This window comes from Mobula hypostoma, chromosome 1, assembly GCF_963921235.1.
Source record: "Mobula hypostoma chromosome 1, sMobHyp1.1, whole genome shotgun sequence".
In the NCBI taxonomy this organism is placed as follows: Eukaryota; Metazoa; Chordata; class Chondrichthyes; order Myliobatiformes; family Myliobatidae; genus Mobula; species Mobula hypostoma.
This window is the reverse complement of record NC_086097.1, coordinates 99232047-99238046: the sequence shown is the minus strand read 5'-3', so window position 1 is coordinate 99238046 and position 6000 is coordinate 99232047. Positions and strand designations below refer to the sequence as shown.

At 39.7% G+C, this 6000-nt stretch overlaps 1 protein-coding gene across 1 annotated transcript in view; it reads left to right on the top strand.

Moving 5' to 3' along the window:
* Positions 1-454: 454 nt before the first annotated feature.
* sptbn5 (spectrin, beta, non-erythrocytic 5) overlaps positions 455-6000 on the top strand; it is a 309201-nt gene continuing 303655 nt past the window's right edge. Inside the window, exon 1 of the mRNA XM_063053435.1 lies at positions 455-570. The gene's annotated coding sequence lies outside the window, so the exon portion shown is untranslated. The remainder of the gene's footprint in view (positions 571-6000) is intronic.

Here is a 6000-nt window from a genome sequence, read left to right as displayed (position 1 = left end):
ATCTTTCAAATGGACTTGGACTTTTGACTTTGAATGTTCCTTTGAAGTATATATAAAGTGCTTGTATTATCCTGACTTTCTCATCCATGATTCGGGCCCAAATTTCTATTGGTCTCTTGATGACTAAGATTTAAGTGCAAAAATTATTCATGGCTCTGAGAAGTCTGAAGTGAATGAAACTGCATACAGCTGTGATTTCATCCGATGGGTGATAACATGGATGTTAATAATTTGACACAGTTACAGACTTAATCGTTGCCCTCTTGTGTAGGAAGTGCTGTTTTCTCCCATCCCTGCCAACTGTATTCATTTTCTGTTTTGAACGGCCTCTAACCATGCAGTGGGTCAGGTGATTGGCTGGCTGACGAGGAGGAGGATGACTGTAAATGCCTTTCAGTCATTATCAAAGGTCACATGCAGAAATAAAAAGTTATATCAGAATCAGAGAAGACTTATAAAGGAATAAATCCTGACTCACTGCAGGTGAAGTGGTGTTGAGCGCACATTGCTCCTTGACAGTCTGAGGCTGGTACTGTTGATGAAAATCACGAGAGGCATCCTGGATAACCGGTAGGCCATCTCAGTTTATATTTCCGAGATTTTTTGGTTGCTTTCTTTTGGTAACTGTTCATATTTCTCTCAGGTTTTTAACTAAATGGACTATTTGTAGAAATAAATTCGAAATTAAATCACAGCAGTCCACTGTTCAGTTCTATACACTTGCTGCTGAGTAAACGATTCAATCCAGTGACACCTAAAAGCCTGAATGTTTAAGCTCATGAGGAATCCTGGTCTGAGAACATTTCTGAGGAACCTTCTTAAGATGCATAGGCTGACGTGTATCTGTCTCTCCATGTCGCAAACAGTTGTACTCTTGACAGTACCAGAAGATTAAAATTTGGCCTGGCTACCTGAGCACAAAGTTAAATCGATCAATCCAGTGCTTCAGGGCGGAGATGCTGTCCTTTGAGTAGAGGCCCCACTTTTGTTCTATTGATCGGACAAACAGTAGTTCAAAGAAGCATTTCCGTTCCTATTTCTTAGTTTTGGGTCTAGGCTCATATGGCAGCTAATTAAGTATCGTTGAAGTGTTACCACTATAACAATCGCAATTTGACAGGTAGCTTGTTCACAGAACCAGTCTACAGCACTTAATCTGTTCTAGTTGATGGATAAATATTAGTAAGGAGATTAAGACTAGCTCCTCACCTCTTGTCCTAAATAGTGCAATGATATTTTTTATTACTATGTCATCCTGAGGGAGCATACAAGGTGTCTAACAATGTAGCACTCCCTCAGTACTGCACATAATACTGGGCTATCAGTCAAGATTTTCAAGTTGGGGCGAGACTTGAACCCAACCTTTCCATTCAGGTGAATGTGCAACCCTCTATTTCTCTGGTGCCTATTTTGAAGAAGAATCAGAATCAGATTTACCTTTATTATTAGTGACACATGTCGTGACATTTGTTGTTATGCAACAATGCATAGAAAGTTACTACAAGTTACAGTGGAGGGGAAGAAGTTGCTCCTAAAATGTCGAGTGTGTGTCGTCAGGTTCCTGTACCTCCTCCTTGATGGTAGCAATAGAAGAGGGCCTGTTCTGTATGGTGAGCCGTTAGTGAAAGATACTGCCTTCCTGAGGGACAGAGGATTTGGACCAATACTTGTCCATAGATTAGAGTAGCAAAATTACTCTCTTGGTTCTTGCTGACTAGAAACCAGTTGTTTATACATTACAACAGTGAATGTGCTTTGAAAATCTCTGGAAAGTGCTTAGGTTGTGATAGAGTCTACAGAAATGCAATTTCCTGGTAACTTTCCCCTTCTTTGAATATGAAAACCTTCGTACTGTCAATCAACAAAAAGGGAAAGCCTGAAAATAAGTAATCCATGTGCCATTTAGCAAATCAAATAATTAACACGATGCTGAAGCACTATAAGTTAATCATTATTTTGACTGACTTTATAATGGAAATCAATAAATTGTCCAAAGTAGAAATCAGTCTTACTATTGAGCATTATCTATATATGGCTCTATTTATTCTTTGATAATGGGAACCCATTCATATAATTAAGATTCAAAATTCTGATGAATTATGGTAATCTTCCCACTCATTGCCCAATTATTTTCTCATCACCTGTACTGGACTGAATTCTGAACTGTATTTACTCATATTCTTTGGATTACTCTACTCCAGAAGGCTATGAAGACAAGTTGTTGAGCATGTTCAAGGCTGAAATCTGCAGATTTTTACACAAGGTTTAAGAAAATGCTCAAATCACAGAATAAGCGTGATTCAGCACAGACTAGAAGGGGTGAAAGGCCTGTTTCTGCACTCTACTTTTCTTCAATTCTATGACTCTAAGTGATGATCTGAAAGACAGAGTGGAATTGAGAGGCAGTAAAGCTACGACGTATTAATGCTCATAATTTTATGCACGTGATGGTGAGGTGTAGCTCAGATGACATTGTTCTTCTCTCTGTTGGAAATTTATGTTTACTTTTCTGAGAGATCAGACCTCAGATCTGACACAAAATTCATAGTCTATGTGGCAGAAATGATCCTTGTGATCTAAGGGAATGAAGGAAGGAACAAATCATTATATAGGAGGGAAATTGAAAATCCGGCTGTGTGGTGCCACAACAATGTCAGCAAAACCAAAGAGCTGACTACTGACTACAGAAGGAGGAAACCAGAGGCCCAGGAGCCTGTCCTTATTGGGGGATCACAGGTGGAGAGGGTCACTAACTTTAAATTGCTCAGTGTTATCATTTCAAAGGATCTGTCCTGGCTCCAGTGCATAAGTGGCATTACAGAGAAGGCAAGGCAGCACCTCTACTTTCTTAGAAGTTTGTAAAGGTTCAGCATGTCATCTAAAACTTTGACACATTTCTATAGATACACAGTGGAGCGAATACTGACTGGTTGCATCATGACCTGGTATGGAAATATCAATGCCCTTGAACAGAATATTCTATAAAAGGTAGTGGATACAGCCCAGTCCATCACAGGTAAAGCCCTTCTCACCACTGAGCACATCTACATGGACTGCTGTCACAGGAAAGCAGCTTCCAATCTCAAGGAACCCCATCATCCAGACCATGCTCTCTTCTTGTGGCTGCCATCAGGAAGGAGATACAGGAGCCTAGGGCCCCTCACCTCCAGGTTCAGGAACAGTCACTACCCCTCAATCATCAGGCTGCTGAACCAGAGTGAACCCCAACACTGAGCTTCCAACTGATTCCACAATCTATGAACTCAGCTGCAAGGACTCTACGGCTCCTGCTCTCAATATTATTCATATAATTATTATTATTTTGTTTACTTTTGTGTATTTGCACATCATTGTCTTTGGCACATTGGTTCTTTGTTTCTCTTTGTGTGTAGTTCTTCATTGTTTCTATTGTGTTTCTTTGTACTTATTGTGAAGGCCCGCAAAAAACGAATCTCAGGCTTATATATGGTTACATATATGTACTTTGATAATAAATCTATTTTGAATTCGGAACCTTACTCGCCTGTATCCTTTGGAGCTGGCTTATGAAGAGCAGGCCCTCAAGGATAGAAAGAAAATCATCAATGCAATTTCTGTAAAATCCTCCCCCTGCCCCGATCCACCAGAAGGATAAGTGAACAAACACCAGTGCCCTCTCTCGGGCCAATATTATCAGCACTGAGTTGGACAAATCATATCCTTCTGAACGTGCAAGACTGTAGATGTTGGAATCTGGAGCAAAAAGCAAGATGTTGGAGGAACTTGGTGGGTTATGCAGTATTTGTGGAGGGGCATGGACAGCTGATTTCATTGGGACTGAAATATAGAAGGGCAGATGGAGGAGGGAAAAATGGGAATATCCAGAGGCTGAAAGCACCAGAGGGCTGGAATCCGATAAGGGAGGAAGGTGGTTCATGTTTCATAGGCAGGTGAGTTGGGCAGATACAAACAGTGGAAGGAGAGAGTGTGTGATGGGCAGATGGAGAGGGTGGAGAAAGAGATAGAAACTGGGTGATGGGAGCTGGGGTGGGTGTGGGAAGAACTGGGTAGATCAGGAAGAGAGCAGAAAGGGACAAAGGGGGAAGCAGCTTGGCTAAAATTGGGACATTCAACGTTCATGCCATCAGGTTCTAGACTAGTGTGAGTGGATGTGGAGAGAATGGTTCCTTTGATGGGGGAGTCTAGGACCAGTTTCTGACTAAGACCACCATCCTTGATATTTGTAAAAACATCATTGGATACAAGACCAGAAAAAACAGAGATTGGTTTGATGAAAATGACAATGGAATAGAAGAGCTAATCAACAACAAAGGTATTATCACACTTGCACACATGCAGGCATATACCTTAAAGCTATCAAATGAGCAATTACTAACTGTTGTGTACAGACAGTGACTTCATTTATTCTTTAATCATCAGTTTTAAGATAAATGATCAGTAAATGTATTTTTTAAATAATTGACTCAATTAAGAAAAGCAGAATTTGTGCTTGAATATTTTTTTGTTTCTGTTTCTGTTTTTGAAATTGGCAGGCTTAATCTGTAAAAACAGAGTCCCAAGCTGGCACACCCTTTTATAAGCTGCAATAAAACAGAACTTTATACTCACTCCAGTTCGTGTTATCTACACTATAATAGGGCACAGTTCTATTCAAAAACGAGGTCATTCAATATTTTAGAGAGAGGAAAGTGACCAGGTTAAAGACTTAATATTAGTGATGCTGATCTTTTCTGTTAATATGCAAATTCCACTTATCTTTAAAAAGACAAAAGAGAATTCTTACTCACAACCTTTGACCTGCTGACTCTCCCTCATATTTTAATCTACCTCCTTGAACTTTGATTTTCCAAAGTCTAGCTCTTCAGTAGGACAAGATTACCATGCGGAGAGTCTGTTAAAAAAAGAACCAGAGAAATTGTGTATACGTGGAACATTGAAGTTGCATTGAATCGACAATTCTGCATAAATAGCTCAAGCTTAAAGAGAACTCCAGTTTAAGTAACAGGCCCCTGCTGCTTAATCATATTAGACCAGTATTTATAAATTCAGCCTTCCGAGTTGCTAATTGCTTTTCATAACTTAGCTAAACCAACCCGTATGAAAGGAGAAATCTGCACTAAAAGAAGTCTGTGCTACGTGTTGCAGTCAGTGCACAGAAATTCTTGGCAAATAATGTCAGAAGAAGTAAAGTATTTAATGAAATAAGCCAAAAGTGCTTTAGACACAAATGCAGCAGTTTAAAAAGTTGTCTCTCCACCATATCTTTTATTTAGAGTCCCTTCTGGCCACCCAATTACACCAGTCAGTTTACATTTCAGGATGTCCAATCCAAATGGCATATGCAGTAAATGATAATGACCTCAGGAGTGTTGACGTACAGAATGACCTTGGGGCACAAATTCAACATCATCATTATTATGTGCCATGTCTTACTGACGTGGGCGATCATGGTTTTTCCTTGACCATGCTTGTTTTCGGCAAATCATTCTACAGAAGTGGTTTGCCATTGCCTTCTTCTGGGCAGTGTTTTTCATAAATTCGTAGCTCCCTTAAATAGGGTAGTATCAAAGGCATTGGATGGCTTCCCATCAGAGGCTGAGGCATAGAGTATGACAACTGTGACATCATGTTGCAACTGTATAAATTATTAGCCAACCCGCAATTGGAGTATTATGTACAGTACTATTCTCATCGTTACCCTCAGGTAGGAGGTGCAGAAGCCTGAAGGCACACACTCAGTGATTCAGTAACAGCTTCTTCCCCTCTGCCATCCAATTCCTGAATGGACATTGAACCTTTGAACACTACCTCATTACTTTTTAAATTATTTCTGTCTTTGCTCTATTTTTAATTTAATTATTTAATATACGGATGTATACTTACTGAAATTGATTTACTTATTTATTTTTATCCTGTATTGCTTTGTACTGCTGCCACTAGGTTAACATGTTGGAAGACATACACCGGTGATATTAAATCTGTTTCTGATTCTGAGTTCTG